The 24,478-nt window shown below is 37.3% G+C and overlaps 1 protein-coding gene across 1 annotated transcript in view; it reads left to right on the top strand.

Moving 5' to 3' along the window:
• Positions 1–24,478, top strand: part of LRP1B (LDL receptor related protein 1B) — a 2,178,569-nt gene that overhangs the window by 2,139,267 nt on the left and 14,824 nt on the right. The window lies entirely within an intron of this gene.

Genomic DNA, 24,478 nt, shown 5'->3' with positions numbered 1-24,478 from the left:
AATTTCAAGACATTTCTCATAAAATATGTTATTGCTTTTTGCCCATAGGAGGACTAATTCTCCATGTGGTTAAAAACAATTTAGCACTGTTAGTTGTTATGTTTTACTTCTTCATTTCAAGCAGAAGCTAAAAATAACCTGTGATGAGCCTGAGCATTTTCCCCAGTCTATTACTATTTCCCTTTGTTTCTGTTTGTTTGTTTTGGTTTGGTGAGATTTATTTGGGCATCATTTCTCTCTCTCTTTTTTTTTTTCTTGAGAAACATAGTTTTCCATGCAATTATCTCCTTTCTCTGATCATCTGCATGTGTGTGGTTACATTTTTCATAATATGATAGTCCATATTTTATGGTTAGAATTGAATTGACTTCTCATCTTTCTTTAGTCTTTGGACATGGAACATATTTCTTTGAAACTGACTTGGGAACTGCTTGTTCTACTCCCTGCCCCTCTAAATGTATATGTCTGTTTCTCTCTGGCAGATTGTAAATTTTTTCAAGTAAGAAGTTGTATTTGAAGCTACATAGCTAGCATGCATTCTGTGTGTAATATGTGTTAACTAATGTTGCTAAAATATACTGTCCTAGTGCCTGTATTGTATTATGAGATCTGACAGCGTATAATATGAGCAACTTCCTGTCATCACTGTAATACCACATCTTACTTCCTTGATACATTTTCAAAAACTGCAAGAGTCAGAAAAAAAGAGTTCATGATTTTTGGTTCTCCTTTTCATCTTTATGATATCTTCTAAAACTATTATACCACTCTTTATTATAAACTGTTTCCTGAGTGTTCTGGAACTGAGGTTAAATATCTCTCTACAAAAGAAACCAAATAGGCTTAATTTACCTATCTTATTAGAACTTAATTGTACTCATTTTTGTTCTCTCTTCTCCTTGCTTTTTGTTTGTTGTTTTTACTCTGTTTTTTTCTGTCAAAAAAGAAAGAAAAAAAGAAAAGAAAAAAATGAAAGAGACAAAAGTAAGGTATAGCCCCTGCCCTTCAAGGACTCCTATCTATTTGAGCAAAGAGATGAGGCAGGAAAGAATATGGTGGGAACTCTGGGGATGTGAGTGGTGTAAGATAAGTGGTGCTTCTGGAGAAGTGTTGGACAATGATGTTATACACGGAAATAGTTCTGAGGCACATAGGCTGTCTAGCTAAAATTTGAAATGTATTCATAAGCAGTAGGGGAACACTAACAGCATTTGACATAGAAATGTTCTCAGTCATGTGAGTATTTTCAAAAGGTTATGATGACACAGTTGTTGTTGTTCTGTTGCTCAGTTGTATGAAACTCTGTGTGACCCCATGGATTGCAGCAAGCCAGGCCTCCCTGTCCTTCATTATCTCCTGGAGTTTGCTCAAATTCATGTCCATTGAGATGATGATGCCATCCAACCATTTCATTTTCCTTCTTCTCCTCCTGATGTCAGGTGATGACATGGTACTCTGCTAGAATAAGAAGCAATGCATTTAAAAATCAGATTTTAAAATGAATCCCAATTTGCAAAGGATAGGAAGACAATTATTTAATTAAAAACATGGCATTTTAGAAATGATTTGTTGGTGAACAGGGCACAAAAAAGAGCCAAGAGATAGAAAACCTTGCATCTCAAGATTGCAGTTTGTTTTGTTGGTTTTACTTTTCTTCTCTTTGACTCATTTGTATCTTAATAGGGAAATACTGATCCTATACTTACTACAGTTATTTTAAGGATTAAAAATGTAATACCAATTAAAAAAAAAACCAGAATATTGTTTTCAACACAGTACTTTTTAAAAAAATAGAATCGTAAAACTGCTGAAACAGATCGTATAATATGATCAGAGCTTGGCGTTATTTGGACTTTTGGGACTTTGGAAGCAAAAAATAAAGTGTGAGGCTCTTAAAAAGTGCTCATTATTAAAAATAAGCAAAACATGGCATAAATAAATAATTAGAAGTGCTATGATAGTAATAGCAATAGTGACTAAAAAGGAAACTACATAAATAAAGTCCAGCTTGAGTCCCATGAGGGACAAGAGAGAAGGATAGGGCAGCAGGTCCACTCTTGAACACCTCAGAAAATACACAGGAACTAGCTTTCAAAACATTTTCAAAATAGATTTTAAAAACGCAGAAGGATGCAAAATTAATATACAAGTACCGAAGGGAATTCATTAAGAGAATGATGTGAAAATTAGGCATTTTGTCATTTTTTTTTTTTTTTTGGTTTTTTGATTGTTCCATCTAATTATTTGCTTAAAAGTTTCACGTTGTTTTCTAGGTCCTTAGGGTGAGAAATACATAAGGAAATGTACAGGTCCTAGAGAAACCTCTGTTGGAGTTTAAGGGAAGGAGATAATGATTTCTATTTCTGTCACACATTTTTAAAAGGTAGGAATCATTCTTCTACATTACAACTAGATAAGGCCCTGGTTTCTCAAACTGCTGGCTTTTCTGAAAGGAGAGGACAGGGTTTAGTCTTCTCTAGCTCTGCTGTCCGACTGGGCAACACCCCTCCTTGCGGACGAGCGACCCAGTGGCCTCATAGAGAATATCTGAGATGAGCCCAAGGAAGTTGTCAGAAGTGATTTCAAACAGATCACAACTTTTCAGCAGGGCTTTTGAGCAATTCAGATTTAGCAGCCTGTGCTGTCCACATTTCAAGAGTTAGGTCACCACCTCACGTCCCTTATTTGTTTTCTGCCCCTTGGCATATTGCCAAAGCTCAAAATGTGAAATGTGCATGTCTTTTGGAAAAGTAAAGGCCAAGAAAATCTATCACATCAATATCTATCCTTTATTATTCCAGGTAACAAGTTATAGCTTGTTCTAGTTTTTGCCATGCTAATCATGTCATGGGGGAAGAAAAAAAAATGCAGATACCATGTTTTTCTATAAAAATTCAAAGTCCAGTTTGTGCTTTGAGAGTACAGGTGGCATGCCTAACAGAAAACAATCATTACATATTATACATTGGACAACTATTGTTATGAAGCCTTGATGTAGTCACATTATTCTCCCTTGATTCCGGAACATGTTCTTGACCTTTAATATAATCATTCAGTTCAGTTCAGTCGCTCAGTCGTGTCCGACTCTTTGTGACCCCATGAATCCAGCATGCCAGGCCTCCCTGTCCATCAGCAACTCCCGGAGTTCATCATGTGCATTGAGTTGGTGATGCCATCCAGCCATCTCATCCTCTGTCTTCCCCTTCTCTTCCTGCCCCCAATCCCTCTAGCATCAGAGTCTTTTCCAATGAGTCAACTCTTCGCATGAGGTGGCCAAACTACTGGAGTTTCAGCTTTAGCATCATTCCCTCCAAAGAACACCCAGGACTGATCTCCTTTACAATGGACTGGTTGGATCTCCTTGCAGCCCAGGGGACACTCAAGAGTCTTCTTCAACAACACATTTCAAAAGCATAAGTTCTTCGATGTTTAGCTTTCTTCACAGTCCAGCTCTCAAATCCATACATGACCACTGGAAAAACCATAGCCTTGACTAAATGGACCTTTGTTGGCAAAGCAACATCTCTGCTTTTCAAAATGCTATCTAGATTGGTCATAGCTTTCCTTCCAAGGAGTAAGCATCTTTTAATTTCATGGCTACAGTCACCATCTGCAGTGATTTTGGAGTCCAAAAAAATAAACTCTGACACTGTTTTCAGTGTTTCCCCATCTATTTTCCATGAAGTGATGGGACCAGATGCCATGATCTTAGTTTTCTGAGTGTTGAGCTTTAAGCCAACTTTTTCACTCTCCACTTTCACTTTCATCAAGAGGCTCTTTAGTTCCTCTTCACTTTCTGCCATAAGGGTGGTGTCGTGTGCATATCTGAGGTTATTGATATTTTTCCTGGCAATCTTGATTCCAGCTTGTGTTTCTTCCAGCCCAGCATTTCTCATGATGTACTCTGCATAGAAGTTAAATAAGCAGGGTGACAATATACAGCCTTGGCGTACTCCTTTTCCTATTTGGAACCAGTCTGTTGTTCCATGTCCAGTTCTAACTGTTGCTTCCTGACCTGCATACAAATTTCTCAAGAGGCAGGTCAGGTGGTCTGGTATTCCCACCTCTTTTAGAATTTTCCACAGTTTATTGTGATCCACACAGTCAAAGGCTTTTGCATAGTCAATAAAGCAGAAATAGGTGTTTCTCTGGAACTCTCTTGCTTTTTCCATGATCCAGCAGATGTTGGCAATTTGATCTCTGGTTCCTCTGCCTTTTCTAAAACCAGCTTGAACATTTGGAATTTCATGGTTCACGTATTGCTGAAGCCTGGCTTGGAGAATTTTGAGCATTATTTTACTAGTGTGTGAGATGAATGCAATTGTGCAGTAGTTTGGGCATTTTTTGGCATTGCCTTTCTTTGGGATTGGAATGAAAACTGACCTTTTCCAGTCCTGTGGCCACTGCTGAGTTCTCCAAATTTTCTGGCATATTGAGTGCAGGGCTTTCACAGCATCATCTTTCAGGAATTTAAATAGCTCAACTGGAAATCCATCACCTCCACTAGCTTTGTTCATAGTGATGCTTCCTAATGCCCACTTGACTTTTCATTCCAGGATGTCACTCTAGGTGAGTGATCACACCATTTTGATTATCTTGGTTGTGAACCTCTTTTTTGTACAGTTCTTCTGTGTATTCTTGCCGCCTCTTCTTAATATCTTCTGCTTCTGTTAGGTCCATACGTTTCTGTCCTTTATCAAGCCCATCTTTGAATGAAATGTTCCCTTGGTATCTCTAATTTTCTTGAAGAGATCTCTAGTCTTTCCCATTCTGTTGTTTCCTCTATTTCTTTGCATTGATTGCTGAGAAAGGCTTTCTTATCTCTCCTTGCTATTCTTTGGAACTCTGCATTCAGATGCTTATACCTTTCCTTTTGTCCTTTGCTTTTCACTTCTCTTCTTTTCACAGCTATTTGTAAGGCCTCCCCAGACAGCCATTTCGCTTTTTTGCATTTCTTTTCCATGGGGATGGTCTTGGTCCCTGTCTCCTGTACAATGTCACAAACCTCCATCCGTATATTATCAGGCACTCTATCTATCAGATCTAATCCCTTAAATCTGTTTCTCACTTCCACTGTATAATCATAAGGAATTTGATTTAGGTCATACCTGAATGATCTAGTTGTTTTCCCTACTTTCTTCAATTTAAGTCTGAATTTGGCAATAAGGGGTTCATGATCTGAGCCACAGTCAGCTCCTGGTCTTTTTGCTGACTGTATAGAGCTTCTCCATCTTTGGCTGGAAAGAATATAATCAATCTGATTTCAGTGTTGACCATCTGGTGATGTCCATGTGTAGAGTCTTCTCTTATGTTGTTGGAAGAGAGTGTTTGCTATGACCAGTGCGTTCTCTTGGCAAAACTCTATTCATTACATCAGATTAACTAAAGAAGCCAAATACAGTATAACTCCATAGTACTTTAATTGGTGTAGTTGTTACCTCTTTAACAATCCAAATTATTTTTCTCACTCTTATTAGACTGCATTCTCCAGATTTTACTGCTATGAAAAAGCAAAAATTTCAGATGCTTTTAACAGTAACAGTTTATTTCCTGCTCAAGTTCCACCCAGCATGCATGCATGCTCTTGCTTCAGTCATGTCTGACTCTTTGTGATCTTATGAAACTGTAGCCCACCAGGCTCCATGGAATTCTTCAGGCAAGAATACTGGAGTGGGTTGCCATGTCCTTCTCCAGGGGATCTCCAACCCAGGGATTAAACCCACATCTCTTACATCTACCTGCATTGGCAGGCGGGTTCTTTACCACTAGCTCCACTTTGGAAGCCATGGAACAAGTGAAAAAAAACAATTAATAAACCTCCAACCTAGTACTTAATAATTCCAAACTAACCCTATACAATTTTAAGAAAATTATTAGATGAATATAGATTAACCAGCAACATTGATTAAAGAGTAAAAAAAAAAAATGAAAAATTTGTTATATTATCATCAGTTAAGAAAATATTTTCTGCTTTTTCATACCGGAAGACTAGCAGAAGAAAACCACTTTGTTAAAAGTATATAGAAATTTTAGCCTCACACTTTTCCTTTGGATAGAAAAACAAAAATTATATTTATACTGATGTGTCATATGTAATTTTAAATTTAGTATTCATGATATTATTTATCATTTGAATTAAATTATCTTAATGTGTAAATTTTATCTACATTGTATCATTTAATTTTTCAGGAATCCAGATTTTTTTTTACTTTTATGATATTCAAATTGTCTTGCAAAAAGAAAAACTAAAAGAATGAAAGAAAGAAGGAGAGAAAAAATGGAACAAAGGAAAGAGGGAAGAAGAAAAAAAAATTGAGGTAGTAAAAGGAAAACATACAATATAAAAATAAAACATAAAATCAGAAAGGAAGTGGATTTAAATGGAAAACAAAGTTGAAGCATTAGAGGCTAGATGTGTGGGAAATGTGCAACAAAAGTGGTGGTATTACTCTCCCCTTTTTTATAAACTAACAAACTGAAGTGGGTGAATTACTAGAAGATATATCCTTTGTGAGGAGGGTAGATTAGATTACAACACAGTTCTAATTCCAAAACTCACACATGTCATTTGTGTCACACCATGCCAGCACTTTTAGACAATTATTTAAATGAATCAATTAAATTAAATCACATTTAATTACATATTTGTTCAATTTTTATGTAAGGTTTCCATGTCAATTTGCCCATTTCGAATTTTTGTCATGGGGAGAAAATCAATAGTTCTTAGTTGGCTGCATCTTGGGACAAGAATAGAAGTGTCACACAATTTACAAATTGAATAAGTAAAAATTTTACATGCCCAAGCTGCTAAAATGTGATAATCTAATTTTATAAAAGGAAAAATTAATGAATAGCTGAAGGAAAGGAGAAAAGAAAGAAGGGAAGGAGAGAGGGAAGGAGGAAGGAAGAAGGGAATAAAATATTTGCCTATTACTGTGACTGTTAAATGTTAAGTGTTTCTCATAGTGGAATAATATTCCTTTCAGTGAGAAATGACTGATAACTAGCTGCAGGCATGTTCTTATGAATGGAACTATGTAGTCCTCATAGAATGGGATATGACACATGTATGTGTATTAATATGAGTTCAGCCATGCATCCTCCATGCCTTCATGCATTCATTCATTCATTTTGTCAAACACAAACATATTGATTAACTAGCCATACATACTGATGATGTGCTAGACACTGCTCAAGAAATGAAGAAATATAAAAATGAATACTAAATGATCCCTACTTTTAAGTAGTCACAGTCTAGCATAGTCACCAGCAAATGCATACTTAGATATTTATTAATGCATGTATAATAGAAAAACACAAAAACAGAATGTACTATATTTATGATTGTATGTTGATCAAATCTATAAAGATATTTATAACTTCCCCCAAATGACAATTCTTCATAATGAATGATACTGCCATACTATGCTATAGCATTTTAGATTTATTGAAGATGTATATCTAAACTTATTGAACCAATTTTTAGACTACTGCCTGTAATAAACTTTCTCACCTCGAGTCAGGAAACTCATATAACACTTGAATTAGAAAGAAATTCTAATGTGTGTGAATGTTTATCTTTTGTAATCAGGCTTCAGATGCTTCTGTTTGCAACATGTTCTTGTAAATGATAAAAATATCTGATGAGTATATTACAACTAATTAACGTTTATGCAGCATAGACAAATTTGCTAATTCATACTGGCACTTGATTTTAACAAGTCATTCTCAGTTGTTTTCATTGTCTCTATTTGATTGCTTGTTTTGTTTTAAAAAACAACAAAAAATTTTAAGTTTTTGAAATGCAGATCTATGACTTTGAGGAGGGCTGATGGATGGTAATTGGGAAGTTGATATCAATACTAATACCATACAATGTACCTTTATCAATTAAAAATGTTTGGCTCTAGTAAACTTTAGTGTTACTTTTTTTGATGGGTATGTAAAAGTCTTATAACAAAGGCTATACTTAAGTACTAGAGAGGAGGTGACTATTTTTATATTAAAATTATTTTCCAATGATTTGGAGTATAAATTAAAGTGACTAACATAAATAGCTCAGCACATGTGCACTTTTGTTGCTGTTGTTGTTCAGTAACTAAGATATGTCTAACTATTTGAGACCCCATGGACTACATCACACCAGGCTATCCTGTCATTCATTATTTCCCAAGGTTTCCTCAAATTCATGACCATTGAGCAATGATGCTATCTGTCTCATCCTCTACCACCCTCTCCTTCTTTTGCCTTCAATCTTTCCCAGCATCAGGGTCTTTTCCCATGAGCTGGTTCTTCACATCAGGTGGCCAAAATGTTGGAGCTTCAGTTTCAGAATCATACTGCCAAATAATATTCAGGTTGATTTCATTTACAATTGACTAGTTTCATCCAAAGGACACTCAAGAGTCTTCTCTAGCAACACAATTCAAAATCATCTATTCTACCGTGCTCAGCCTTCTTTTTGGTCCAGCTTTCACATACATACATCAGTTAAGTTCAGTCGTTCAGTTGTGTCCAAACGTTTGCGATCCCATGGACTGCAGTACACCAGGCCTCCCTATCCAGCAACAACACCCGGAGCCTACTCCAACTCGTGTCCATCATGTCAGTGATGCCTTCCAACAGTCTCATCCTCTGTTATCCCCTTCTCCTCCTGCCTTCAATCTTTCCCAGTATCAGGGTCTTTTCCAATTAGTCAGTTCTTCCCATCAGGTGGCCAAAGTACTGGAGTTTCAGCTTCAGCATCAGTCTTTCCAAAGAATATTCAGGACTATTTTCCTTTAGGATTGACTGGTTGGATCTTCCTGCAGTCCAAGGGACTCTCAAGAGTCTTCTCCAACACCACAGATCAAAAATATCAGTTCTTTGGCACTCAGCTTTCTTTATAGTCTAACTCTCACATCCATATGTGACTACTGGAAAAAACCTAGCTTTAACTACATGGACATTTGTGGGAAAGTAATGTCTCTGCTTTTTAATACGCTGTCTAGGTTGGTCAAAACTTTTCTTCCAAGGACAAAGCGTCCTTTAATTTCATGGCTGCAGTCCCCATTTACAGTGATTTTGGAGCCCCCAAAATAAAGTTTCTATCTGATTCCTTTGTTTCCCCATCTATTTGCCATGAAGTGGTGGGAATGAATACCATGGTCTTAGTTTTCTGAATGATGGATTTTAAGCCAACTTTTTCACTCTCCTCTTTCACTTTCATCAAGAGGCTCTTTAGGTCTTCACTTTCTGATGTAAGGGTGGTGTCATCTGCATATATGAGGTTATTGATATTTCTCCCAGCAATCTTGATTCCAGCTTGTGCTTCATCCAGCCCAGAATTCCCCATGATGTACTCTGCATATAAATTAAATAAGCACGGTGACATACAGCCTTGATGTACTCCTTTCCCAATTTGGAACCAGTCTATTGTTCCATGTCCAGTTCTAACTGTTGCTTCCTGACCTGCATACAGATTTCTCAGGAGGTAGGTCATGGGGTCTGGTATTCCCATCTCTTTCAGAATTTTCCACAGTTTATTGTGATCCACACAGTCAAAGGTTCGGCATAGTCAGTAAAAAAAAAGGAGATATTTTACTGGAACTCTCTTGCTTTTTCAATGATCCAAAGGATGTTGGCAATTTGATCTTTCGTTTAGTTTCTCTGCCTTTTCAAAATCCACCTTGAACATCTGGAAGTTCACGGTTCACATATTGCTGAAGCCTGGCTTGGAGAATTTTGAGCATTACTTTACTAGCGTGTGAGATGAGTGCAACTGTGCGGTAGTTTGAGCATTCTTTGGCGTTGCCTTTCTTTGGGATTGAAATGAAAACTGACCTTTTCCAGTCCTGTGGCCACTGCCGAGTTTTCCAAATTTGCTGGCATATTGAGTGCAGCAATTTTACAGCATCACCTTTTAGGATTTGAAGTAGCTCAAGTGGAATTCCATCACCTCCACTAGCTTTGTTCGTAGTGATGCTTCCTAAGGCCCACTTGACTTCACATTCCAGGATGTCTAGTTCTAGTTAAGTGATCACACCATCCTGGTTATCTGGGTCATTAAGATCTTTTTTGCATATTTCTTCTGTGTATTCTTGCCACCTCCTCTTAATATCTTATGCTTCTGTTAGGTCCAACCATTTTTGTCCTTTATTTTGCTCAGCTTTGCATGAAATATTCCCTTGTATCTTTAATTTTCTTGAAGAGATATCTAGTCTTTTCCATTCTTTTGTTTTCCTCTATTTCTTTGCATTGATCACTGAGGAAGGCTTTCTTCTCTCTCCTTGCTATTCTTTGGAACTCTGCGTTCAAATGGATATATCTATATTTCTCTCCTTTGCCTTTCACTCTCTTCTTTCTCAGCTATTTGTAAGGCCTCCTCTAACAACCATTTTGCCTCTTTACATTTCTTTTTCTTGGGGATGGTCTTGATCACTGCTTCCTGGACAATGTCATGAACCTCCTTCCATAGTTCTTTAGGCACTCTATCAGATCTAATCCCTTGAATCTATTTGTTACTTCCACTGTATAATCATAAGGGATTTGATTTAAGTCATACCTGAATGGTCTGGTGGTTTTCCCTACTTCCTTCAATTTAAGTCTGAATTTGGCAATAAGGAGTTCTTTATTTGAGCCACAGTCAGCTCCCAGTATTGTTTTTGCTGACTGTAAAGAACTTCTGCAGCTTTATATGATCAATCTGATTTCAGTACTGACCATCTGATAATATCCATGTGTAGAGTCTTTTCTTGTGTTGTTGGAAGAGGGTGTTTGCTATGACCAGTGTGTTCTCTAGCAAAATTCTGTTAGCCTTTGACCTGCTCTGTTTTGTACTCCAAGGCCAAATTTGCCTGTTACTTCATGTAGCTCTTAACTACATTTGCATTCCAGTCCACTAAAATGCAGTGGACCTCTTTTGGGGGTGTTAGTTCTAGAAGGTCTGATCGGTCTTCATAGTACTGTTCAGCCTCAGCTTCTTCAGCATTACTTTTGGGGGCATGTACTTGGATTACTATGATATTGAATGGTTTGCCTTGGAAATGAACAGAGATCATTCTGTCATTTTGAGATTGCATCCAAGTACTGCATTTTGGACTCTGTTGTTGACTATGATGGTTACTCCATTTCTTCTAAGGGATTCTTGCCCACAGTAGTAGATATAATGGTCACCTAAGTTAAATTCCACATTCCAGTCCATTTTAGTTCACTGATTCCTAAAATGATGTCGATGTTTACTCTTGCCATCTTCTGTTTGATTACTTCCAATTTGCCTTGATTCATGTACCTATGCAATATTGCTCTTTACAGCATCTGACTTTACTTCCATCACCCACATCCATAAATGGGTGTTGTATTTTCTTTGGCTCTGTCTCTTCATTCATTCTGGAGCTATTTCTCCACTCTTCTCTAGTAACATATCGGGCACCTACTGACCTGCAGAGTTCATCTATCACTGTCATTCCTTTTTGCATTTTCATACTGTTCATGGCGTTTTCAAGGCAAGAATACTGAAGTAGTTTGCCATTCCCATCTCCAGTGGACCATGTTTTGTCATAACGGTCCACCATTAACCATCCATCTTGGGTGGCTGTACATGGCATGGCTCATAGTTTCACTGAGCTAGACAAGGCTGTGGTCCATGTTATCAGTTTGGTTAGTTTTCTGTGATATGTGGTTTTCATTCTGTCGGCCCTCTGATGGATAAGGATAAGGGGCTTATGAAAGCTTCCTGATGGGAGAGATTGACTGAGAGGGAAACTGGGTCTTGTTCTGATGGGCAGGGCCATGCTCAATAAATCTTTAATCCATTTTTCTGTTGATGGGAGAGGCTGTGTTCCATCCCTGTTGTTTGACTGAAGCCAAATTATGGTGGAGGTAATGAAGACAATGGGGACTTCCTTCAAAAGGCCCCATGCATGCAGTGCTGCACTCAGTGCCTCCAGCCCTGAAGCAGGCCACCTCCAACCCATGTCTCTGCTGGAGACTCCTGGACACTCATGGGCATGTCTGGGTCAGTTTCTTATGGGGACACTGTTCCTTTCTCCTGGGTCCTGGTGCTCACAAGGTTTTGTTTGAGGCCTCCAAGAGTCTATTTCCCCAGTCCTGTGTAAGTTTTGGTGGTTCTATGGTGGAGTTAATGGTGACTTCCTCCCAGAGGGCTTTTGCCATACACAGGTCTGCTGCACCCAGAGCCCCTGCAGCAGGCCACTGATCACCTGTACCTTCACAGGAGACACTCAGACACTGTTCTGGCTCAGTCTCTGTGGGTTTCGCATGCATTTTGTGCCCTTCCCAGGTCTGAGCAGCTCAGGTGACAAGGTCCTTGGCAACACTGTCCCAGGTGGGCCATGCATCTTAATCACCTCCCTGGTCTTGGCCACTTGGTTTCCCAGGTGTGCTGCAAGAGCACCAATTCATTTGTGCTGTATGTCTCCTCTGGAGAGCTGATCTCAGGCTATGACCCTACTGGCAGATGTTAACCATCCAGGATCTCAGGAAGACATACATAACTACTGGAAAAAACATAGTTTTGACTCTGTGGACCTTTGTCAGCCAAGTGATGTCTCTGCTTTTCAATGCGCTGTCTAGATTTGTCATAACTTTCCTTCCAAGGAACAAGCGTCTAATTTCATGGCCACAGTCACTGTCTTCAGTAATTTTGAAACACAAGAAAATAAAATCTGTCACTGCTTCAACTCTTTTCCCTTTCTATTTCCATGAACATGGGACCAGTACTAGATGCCATTATCTTATTTTTTTAATGTTGAGTTTCAAGTCAACTTTTTCACTTTCCCCTTTCACCCTCATCAAGAGGCTCTTAGTTCTTCCTCACTTTCTCCCATTAGAGTGCTATTATCTGCATATCTGAGGTTGTTTGGTATTTCTCCCAGCAATCTTTATTCTAGCTTGTGATTCAGCTTATTCAGTGTTTCACATGATATCTTCTGCCTATAAGTTAAATAAGCAGGGGGACAATATACAGCCTTGTCATACCCCTTTCCTAATTTTGAACCAGTGAGTTGTTCCATGTCCAGTTCTAACTGGTGTTTCTTGACTCACATGTGGGTTTCTCAGGAGACAGGTAAGGTGGTTGGATACTCCCGTCTCTTTAAAAATTTTCCAGTTTGTTGTGATCCACAGAGTCAAAGGCTGTAGCATAATCTATGAAGCAGAAGTAGATTATTTTATTGGAATCCCCCTGCTTTCTCTATGATCCAGCAAATGCTGGCAATTTGATCTATGGTTTCCCTGTCTCTTCAAAGCCCATCTTGTACATCTGGAGGTTCACATATTGTTGAATACTTGTTGAAAGGATTTTGAGTATAACCTTGCTAGCATGTGAAATTAGCACAATTGTCCAGTAATGTGAACATTCTTTGGCACTGTCCTTCTTTGGGATTGAAATAAAAACTGATATTTTTCAGTTCTGTGGCCACTGATGAGTTTTCCAAATTTGCTGATATATAAAGTGCAACAACATCTTTTAAGACTTTAAATAGCTCAGCTGGAATTCCATCATCTCCACAAGCTTGTTCATAGTAATGCTTTCTAAGACCATTTGACTTCACACTCCAAGATGTCCAGCTCTATGTGGGTGACCATACCATCGTGGTTATCCAGGTCATTAAGATCTTTTTTGTATAGTTTTTCTGTGTTCTTGTCACTTTTTCTTAATGTATTCTGCTTCTATTAGGTCCTCTGGAGAAGGAAATGGCAACCCACTCCAGTATTCTTGCCTGGAAAATCCCATGGATGGAGGAACCTGGTAGACTACAGTCCATGGGGTTGCAAAGAGTCAGACACGACTGAGCGACTTCACTTCCTTTCTTTCTTTATTAGGCCTTCACAGTTTCTGTCTTTTATCATGCCCATCCTTGCATGAAATGCTTCCTTGATCTCTCCAGTTCTCTTAAAGAGAACTCTAGTCTTTCCCATTCTATTGTTTTCCTCTATTTCTTTGCTTTGTTCATTTATGAAGGGCTCTTTATCTCTCTTTGCTATTCTCTGGAGCTCTGCATTCAGTCGGCTATATCTTTCTTATTCTCACTTGCCTTTTTCTTTTATTCTTTCCTCAGCTATTTGTAAAGCATCCTCAGACAACCACTTTGGCTTCTTGTGTTTCTTTTTCTTTGAGATGGTTTTAGTCACTGCCTCTTGTACAATGTTATGAAACTCAGTCCATGGTTCTTTAGGTGCTCTGTCTACCAGATCTAATCCCTTGAATCTATTTGTCACCTCCACTGTGTAATCATAAGGGATTTGATTTAGGTCTTATCTGAATGGCCTAATAGTTTTCCCTACTTTCTTCCATTTAAACCTGAATTTTGCAATAAGGAGCCCATGATCTGAGCCAGAGTCAGCTCCTAGTTTTGTTTTTTTTCTGATTGTATAGTACGCTTGCCTGGAATATCCCATGGATGGAGGAGCCTGGTAGGCTGCAGTCCATGGGGTCGGTAAGAATCGGATACGACTGAGCGACTTCACTTTCACTTTTCACTTTCATGCACTGGAGAAGGAAATGGCAACCCACTCCAGTGTTCTTGCCTGGAGAATCCCAGGGACGGGGGAGCCTGGTGAGCTGCCGTCTATGGGGTCGCACAGAGTCGGACATGACTGAAGTGACTTAGCAGCAGCAGCAGCAGCAGAGCTTCTCCATTTTCAACTGCAAAGAACAGAATCAATCTGATATCAGTGTTAACCATCTGGTGATGTCCATGTCTCCATAACCATCTGGTGATGTCTCTTAGGTTGTTGGAAAAGAGTGTTTGCTAAGACCAGGGTGTTCTCTGGACAAAACTCTGTTAGGCTTTCCCATGATTTATTTTATATTCCAAGGCCAAACTTGCCTATTATTCTGGGTAACTTTTGATTTCATACTTTTTCATTCAAATCCCCTATTACGAAAAGGCCACCTATTTTTGATATTAGTTTTAGAAGGTCTTGTAGGTCTTCGAAGAACCAGTCAACTTCAGCTTCTTCAGCATCAGTGGTTGGGGAACAGACTTGGATTGCTGTGATGTTGAATGGTTTGCCTTGGAAACGAACTGAGACCATTCTTTTTTGAGATTGCACCTAAGTTCTCCATTTTGGATTCTTTTGTTGACTATGAGGCTACTCCATTTCTTCCAAGGGATTCACTTGTAGATATAATGGTCATCTGAATTAAATTTGCCCATTCCCATCTATTTCAAATCACTGAATGCTAAGATGTCGATGTTTACTCTTGCCATCTCCTGTTTGACCATATCCAATTTACTTTCATTCACGAAATTTCAAACAATGGTGTGGGAAAAGACTCTTGAGAGTCCCTTGGACAGCAAGGAGATCAAATCAGTCAATCCTAAAGGAAATAAACCCTAAATATTCATTGAAACAACTGATGCTGAAGCTGAAGCTCCAATACCTGGGCCACCTGATGCAAAGAGATGACTCATTGGAAAAGACCTTGATGCTAGGAGAGATTGAGGGCAAGAGGAGAAGGGGGCGACAGAGAATGAGATGGTTGGATAGCATCATCTAATGGATATCAGTTTGAGCGAAGTCCAAGAACTAGTGAAGGACAGAGGAGCCTGGCATGCTGCACACCATGGATCTCAAAGAGTTGGACAAGACTGAACAACTGAACAACAACAACAACTTGGACCTAACATTCCAGGTTCCTTGCAATACTGTTCTTTACAACATCAGACTTTACTTTCACCACCAGACACATCCACAACTGAGTGTCCTTTCCACTTCGGCCCAGTGCCTCATTATTTTTGGAACTGTTAGTAATTTCCCTTCGTTCTTCCCCAGTATCATATAGGACACTTTCTGACCTGGGGAGACTCATCTTTCAGTGTTATATCTTTTTGCATTTTCATACTGGTCATGGGTTCTCCTGACAAGCATACTGGAGTGGTTGGCCATTTCCTCATCCAGTGGACCATGTTTTGTTAGAACTCTTCACTATGACCTTCCATCTTGGGTAGCCCTGCATGAAAAGGCTCATAGCTTCATTGAGTTATCAAAATCTCATTCACCATGACAAGGCTATGATCCATGAAGGGGATATGTGCTCTCCAACTGGAAATAATTTTTTTCTATAGAATCAGAGCTATATATTTCACTTATAAACACATTCACATTCTCAAAACTTTGTATTAACTCTTTCTGGTATCCTTACCATTGCCCCAAATTTGTGTAGGGTTAATTGTCACTCTGCTTATTTAACTTATATGCAGAGTACATCATGAGAAACCCTGGGCTGGAAGAAGCACAAGCTGGAATCAAGATTGCCGGGAGAAATATCAATAACCTCAGATATGCAGATAACACCACCCTTATGGCAGAAAGTGAAGAGGAACTCAAAAGCCTCTTGATGAAAGTGAAAGAGGAGAGTGAAAAAGTTGGCTTAAAGCTCAACATTCAGAAAACGAAGATCATGGCATCTGGTCCCATCACTTCATGGGAATTAGATGGGGAAACAGTTGAAACAGTGTCAGACTTTATTTTTTGGGGCTCCAAAATCACTGCAGATGGTGATTGCAGCCATGAAATTAAAAGATGCTTACTCCTTGGAAGGAAAGTTCTGACCAACCTAGACAGCATATTGAAAAGCAGAGACATTACTTTGCCAACAAAGGTCCGTCTAGTCAAGGCTATGGTTCTTCCAGTGGTCATGTATGGATGTGAGAGTTGGACTGTGAAGAAAGCTGAGTGCCGAAGAATTGATGCTTTTGAACTGTGTTGTTGGAGAAAACTCTTGAGAGTCCCTTGGACTGCAAGGAGATCCAACCAGTCCATCCTAAAGGAGATCAGTCCCGGGTGTTCTTTGGAAGGACTGATGCTAAAGCTGAAACTCCAATACTTTGGCCACCTCATGCGAAGAGTTGACTCATTGGAAAAGACTCTGATGTTGGGAGGGATTGGGGGCAGGAGGAGAAGGGGACGACAGAGGATGAGATGGCTGGATGGCATCACTGACTCGATGGACATGAGTTTGGGTAAAATCCGGGAGTTGGTGATGGACAGGGAGGCCTGGACTGCTGCAATTCATGGGGTTGCAAAGAATGGAACATGACTGAGCAACTGAACTGAACTGAATATGCCTTGAACAATACTTAATGACTGCAGATGAATATGTCAAATATCCCCACCATGATTTGTTTCAGATTTTACCATGTTGCACCACAGAAACCCTAAGAACTATGAAGGATACTCATTAAGTTTTCAAAAAAAAATTTTTTTTGTTTACTCTTATTTGGATAAGGCAATGGCACCCCACTCCAGTACTCTCGCCTGGAAAATCCCATGGACCGAAGAGCCTGGTAGGCTGCAGTCCATGGGGTTGCTAAGAGTCGGGCATGACTGAGAGACTTCACTTTCACTTTTCACTTTTCACTTTCATGCATTGGAGAAGGAAATGGCAACCCACTCCAGTGTTCTTGCCTGGAGAATCCCAGGGACAGGGGAGCCTGGTGGGCTGCCATCTATGGGGTCGCACAGAGTCGGACACGACTGAAGTGACTTAGCAGCAGCAGCAGCAGCATTTGGTGCTAAAACATAAAATATTCACGTGGCAATTTACTGTATCTGCACTAAGCATAGAGATTTTCATCCTCATCCCACCACCCCGGCAACCACTCCTCCCGCAGTGACTTGGTATGTTTTTAATCCAATTTTGGTATTGGTTATTCATTTTGGCATCATGTAGATACAACTTTCCACTGGCATTACAGGATACATTGTTTTTCTTCCCACCTTTAGCTAGAGAGTTATAACCACTGTTTCCAATATAATATACTATATGTATGTCTTCAATTATATCCGCCCTCGGGTTAGCCAGAGGCCAGAGGTGGCACCGCGGGATGGGTCAGTCAGAGACACACACAAGACCCAGCACACAGGCCCCAAGTGGGTGGCTCCGCAGCAAGGGCCGAATCGGCCGCTAGGTGGCAGTCCAAAGGCCTAGAGCCCTGCGCTCATCCAGAGGCTCAAAGTCCTCAGCGACAGACACCGCAGGAGACCTATTAGCATACACCTTACTACATAATACTAAAATTTTGACTGGTCCTTTTCCTTTTTATTTGATGCAAGTAGAAATCATCTATTCACTCTATAAAAAACACACATTATGCCTTCCAGATCTGCTTTTAATAAATTTTCATGTAGAATATAAGTAAAAGTTTTCCTTTACTAGAAATTTTGTTCTTTCTTTAATATTTATTGAATCATAATTTTACACTTCAGTGGCCATTTCTGCTCAAGTGGCATGCACAGAAATTTGTGGTCAAACATTTCTAACTTAAGACCAGCCATTCTTGACATACTTCCTTTTATGGATAATTTATTGGCAAACTAGATTTTATCTTTTCTATTTCTCCTTATTTCTTAAAATAAATCACTTTAAATAATCCACTTTGTTAATTTTTATTTCTTTCATGGCCACTTCTTCAACTGAAATTCCTCATTAATTTTTACTTTTCCTAAAATAATTGTTGGTCAGAGTTTATTGAATATCTCATTATTATTTTACTTCATAACATTAACTCTTCTCAGAAATCAAGAATTCTTTCTGATCAAATGTCCATAAGATTAAAGTAAGATTTGCTTTGTCTTACTAATTGTATCCATACCAAGTAACACAATGATTTAATGTAATATTTTAAAACTAGGCATTTTAATGTATAATTATGGAGTTGAATCAAGTATAGTTATTAGAGCAAACATAAATTTAAGATACTACCTTAAGCTTTTTGAAGAAAGCAAAGCAGGGTAATGCATAGCTATTTCTGTGTAAAAAATGACAGTGTCATTTTGATAGAGAATAGTACTGAATACATAGAAATTATAGTACAGAACACTGAGCTGAGCTTCTTGTGCTTTATATACACACGACAGTGTATATGTCATCATGGTCTCATGACCTAGAAGGACGGGATGGTGGTAGGGTGGTGGGTGGTACAAGAGGGAGAGGTTTATGTATGCATATGGCTCATTCACTTCACTGTAGAGTAGAAACTAACACAACAATGTAAAGCAATTATATTCCAATAAAATGCAAAAAAAAAAAAAAAGAAATTGTAATACAAGCCAAAATATATTTCAAATGAATGAAATATAGAGTAAATTGTTATGGAAGTTCAAAATCGCATCAAGTAATGATATAGATGAATTTATAATTGATGAATCTTGGATCTTACATAGTTATTTTGGAGCCAATGCAACAATGTGAAGTTGGTATTAGGAAGAATATTAACACTATTCAATGACATGTCCCTCCCTGTCACTGCCAGAAAGAGACATTACTAACCACAGTAGTGAGCTAATGTGGTAATTCTAACAATTGTACTACTCAAAAAATGCATTGATTCTCTTTTTGTTCAGATAATATTTCTACTTTCTTATTAAGGGACTGATACTCTGGTGGCAGGAAAGAGTAAGGAACAGCACTTTTCCTACTTCTGTGTTAGAATTAGAAGGATCATGAAAACTCCACATTTTATTTCTACTGTTTATGAGCTATGATTTTTCGGGAAAATCATTTGAACACACTTCTTCATTACATAAGATGAATAATTAAAATTCATGGGTTATTATAGAAGCTGAACAAGGATATTTTTCATATGAAAATACTTATCCTAGAACCTGGCACAAAGTTTAGCAAATATTAATTGAACTTTATTCAAATTTTACATCAAAGATAGGATGGGAAATTTTTGAAGCATGTTAAAAATTAGAAATCTTTATGTATATATGAAATAATTTTATCTCAGAATATTGTAGAACAATAATGGATGAAAAAATGTTTAAAAGTCAAGTTAACAAACTGGCCAATTAATAAAAAAAGTATCCTTTCCAAATGCAGTAAAACATATTGCACTTTACACCATTACTGTCTGCAAGAAGAAGGGACATAAAAGGTGCTGGGGTCTATATAGAGTGTAAAGATTTAAAGTCAGGAATGTCACACAAATGCATTCATGTTTGTGCACCAAAAGAATGAAATTTACAGAATTAATCAGAAAAACATTTGCAAGTGACTTTTAATTTTTGAATTTTTATCACTGTATGAAAATATTGTTTTATAAATATGATGCACAAATGCAATCATAGTTTTAATTTTTATTGAGTGAGATTTGTGGAGCACCAAAACATGCATAGGAATATGCACAAGTTTTCTAAAGCTTCTTTAATCCTTTTGTGCCATATTTTTTCCCTATGTGTAGAAAGAAAAGACTATATTAAAAGATTTTTCTTTCTGAATGTCTCCATCATCATGGTTAATAATGGCAGCCTAGCATATAAGAGGAGAAATTCAATTTCAAATTGCTTTAAGGTTCAGCTTTGAATTTCACTTTAGTCAGAAGAGTCTCGTGACCTTTAAATTTGATGAAAAGAGGAAGAAGATATTAATCTTATTATTTTATTTTGAAGTCTTCCCAAAGTAGGTGACTCTAGACCACATTTCCACAAAATGACATGAGTAGTCCACATATTGATCATCGTTACAGTGAAAGACAATACCTAAGATTTTAATATACCTTCAGTATTTTATATCTGATTTCAATTCTTTTTGTAAAATCACTCTACTACTTCAGAGCTCTTATTATTTCAAACAGTTTAACTATGTATCTTGTATTTATGTTTTATTGTAAAAACTGCTCTTTTTTAAAGATAACATTTTCCCTTATATATGCAAAATTTATTTTGATAGCCTGAAAATATTCATTGTGTATAATATAGTAATAGATGCTACATTATAGCCTTTACACAAAGGCAAAATTCTCCCTATTATAGAAAATTACAATTCAAATATAGAATATTGTAAGTATACAATTAGGGGCTTCCTAGGTACTTCAGTGGTAAACAATCCACCTGGCCATGCAAGAGATTTGGGGTTGATCTCTGGGTTGGGAAGATCCCCTGGAGAAGGAAATGGCAACCCACTCCAGAATTCTTTTTTTTTTTTTCTTTTTTTGGGGGCTGGAGACTGAGTTCAATCACCAGTGATCCACAATTCAATCAATTGTGCCTTTGTAATGAAGCTTCCACAAAAACTCAAAAGAACAGGATTCAGAGAGCTTCCTTGTTGGCAAACACATGGAAGTCTGAGAAGAGTGATGTTCTCGGAAAGGGCATGAAGGCTTTCCCCATACCTTGTCCTATGCATCTATTCCATCTGGCTGCTCCTGAGTTATGTCCTTTTATTTGTTGCTTAGTCTCTCAGTTGTGTCCACCTCTTTGCAACTCCATGGACTGTAGCCTGTCAGGCTCCTCTGTCCATGGGATTTTCCAGGCAAGAATACTGGAGTGCGTTGCCATTTCTTTCTCCAGGGCACTCCAGAATTCTTGCCTGGGAAATCCCGTAGACAGAAGAGCCTGGTGAGCTATGGTCCATGGGGTTGCCAAAAGCCAAACAGGACTTAGTGACTTAACGACAGACTATATCTGGAGAATCCCTTGGACAGAGGAGCATGGCAGGCTATGGTCCATAGTATCCCAAAGAGTTAGACACAACTGAAGCAACTTAGCACTATACAATAATTGCACACACTGTTAAAGAACACAATAAGTTAACTGTTCACGCATTTCATATACTAGCATTCAGATAAGAATTAGTTATCCAAAAAAAAAGCCGCTCAGTTACTTTCAGGTAGTGTTAAAAACTTCTATCATTTAACCTTTTGAACAGTCTTGCTGGGCATGCGTATTATTATTCCTATCCTATTTTTTTAAATGATTGAACAGTATTTGATATAAGAACAAATATTTCCTAGAATGTGATTTATGAATTACTTGCATCAGGCTCAATTTGTTAAAATGCAGATTTCTGGCCACAACTCCAAGCTGCTTAATGAAAAGCTCTGGTATATGGGCCTCCAGAATTTCAACTTTCATTTTTCAGTTTGATAATCATTAGTCTAACATGTAACATAGAGGAAAGAATCTGATTAGGGAAACGACATAACAATAAACAGTCTTTCTTTTTAATGTCACTGGCCTTGGAGAGAAGGGGAGAAATCGAAAAGACTGTTAAATCAATATCCCTATACCAGGCAGCCACTGACTTTAAAAAACTGTGAGTGGAATATTTTCATACTATAATGTGAAAGGGATAAATGATTGTTCAAATAAATAAGAATCTATCTGACTTTATATCTACCTATACATTCATGATCCAGCAATACTTTCATGAATTTTAGATTTCATGAATCTAAAATTCATGAAAGTACTTAAAAAGTTAAATAATTCAGAGTGGTATAGTGATCACACATAAAAAGAAACTGATTTTCATTGTTTTACAGTAAAGGGCAGTGGGGGGAAATGTAGAATAAATTTAAAAGGAATGATAAACATGTTATGGTGCTAGAGAAAAAAAAAATGATTTATTTGGAGGGCCATGAAAGACTAACTCAAAGATTATTATCCAAAGATGAATAGCAAAAAACAGTGTGTTGCAATAGAACAGGTTAAAGATGACTAGGGCACAGACTACAGAGAGACAGATGCCAGAAATTATTATAGTCAGCATGATTATGCAAATAATTCAGTGGGAATCTGACAGGAAATTTTGATGATCCACACACATTTCAGTTCTTAAATAATCTGCCATTAATGGCTTTGATTATTGTAGTCTACTTAGAGAATTAAGATTTATGAATTTCTAATTCTATAAAGATGGTAAAAATACTCGATCTTAAATCAGTCATTGGAAGAAATTGTGGAACAGCAAATGCCTAACATAATTTTTCAAGGTAGGCAACAAGAATAATGACTTCTATTTGATTTAATATCTCAAAAAAGATTATTTTTTAAGACTGGAACAAATGTAGATGAATGGAACATATTTTATCTTTGGCCATAAAACATTATTTTATAAGGAGTATAGGGGAAATTGCCAGGTGATCATCAGTTGCCTGAGAAACTGAATTGCTAAAATTAATTATTTCTCCAGCACAGTCTTTGAGACTTATTTCCAGTATGTAACAAAGAAAATATTCCTTGAAAATTAAGAATCTAACTGTACTTCCTCAAAACAGAAGAGAGGAGCATCATGACCACTAGCAAGCAATATAATTTATCTAACATAAATAATGGGTGCCAAGCTATGGATAAAATAGAAAATTAATCAAATATTGTTAACAAATACCAGCTGTACTATTTAAATAATTTCAAAATTTGGAATAAAACATTACAGCATTATTATCCTCTTTGTTTAAAAATCCCTCACTTCCCTTTTGGAGTTCTAAAGACATATTTTTAATAATTTTCTAAAATACATAAAACACATGATGTCATATCAGAACATCTGATCAATTAGCATTTACTCCAGTTCCTAAGCAATTCCATTTTCTTTCTTCTAAGCATCTCAGTGTAATGATGAGCCCTGGAGGTTCTTATCTCTAGTAACATAAAATGTACCTCAGATCATTTCTCTTATTTAACTTGAACCCTGATTTAGATTGCTGTTGTAATTGCTGTTTCTTAATCAGCAGAGGTAATGTAAGGAGCAAATTTTGATATTTTAATCAATATTTCAACATGATAGCACAAAATATCTTTGTATACATCACTTGTATAACAAAATTACCAAATAATCAGTATTATTTTTTTCAACGGAGCATGGAAAATATCTTCAGTGGTCAATCAGAAAGATTCGACAAATGTAAAATGACATAAAACAAAAACAAATTTTGCAATGATTAGAATTCATTCTAGCAACATGTTTGCAAAATCTGCCTAAACATCTCTGCCTAATTATCTTTGGACTGTATAAAGAATTAGAAACTGAAGAACTGGAACGATTTTCTAAATCATTCATCCATAGAAACACAACTAAGGAAGAAAAGGAATGACTTTTTAAAACCAATGATTTTATTGGTTTTTCACTTAATTATACTTATTTGAAATATGCTCATTTCATTACCTGACTTCATAATATAGACAGAGTCAGAACTGGCCTTAAATTTATTTATCTATTTTAATGATTTATTGGTAATATAGTATATAATAAATATATGTGAAATATGTTAATTTTTATAAAAGTTCTGAATAAAACATTTGGATAATGCATGAAAAGATGACAAAATAATAATTATAATGATATTAATTTTCATTTAAATCATGTTCCATATGTAATATAATTAATCAAATAACTATATTCTTGAATAGTAGCATTATTGTCAATTATGCTGATTTTGAATAATTCCTTTTATGAAACAAAATAATGCTTTTGTGAAAAAAAATTTTTTTATAAATTGAATTTGTCAGTATGATGATTTTATGAGCTCTTGCCTGTGTTTTAGGACACCCAATACTGTCTTCACAAATACCACATAAAATTCACGTGGCATCATAGAAGCCTAGTTCCGAAACAGATTCAGCTATCTGAATTGGCTATGACAGAATTGGCAGAGACCTAGAAATTGCAGTCATTTAGTTTGGCCACCATGCCCAAAGAGATCTACTTGGAATGACTCTGGAATCTATTATTTTGTTGTGTACAACT

The sequence above is a fragment of the Bos grunniens genome, chromosome 2, assembly GCF_055505025.1.
Source record: "Bos grunniens cultivar Pamir isolate PY7600 chromosome 2, Bosgru_T2T1.0, whole genome shotgun sequence".
Taxonomy (NCBI): Eukaryota; Metazoa; Chordata; class Mammalia; order Artiodactyla; family Bovidae; genus Bos; species Bos grunniens.
The sequence above is the reverse complement of the archived record's forward strand: the minus strand, read 5'-3'. Positions and strand labels throughout refer to the sequence as shown.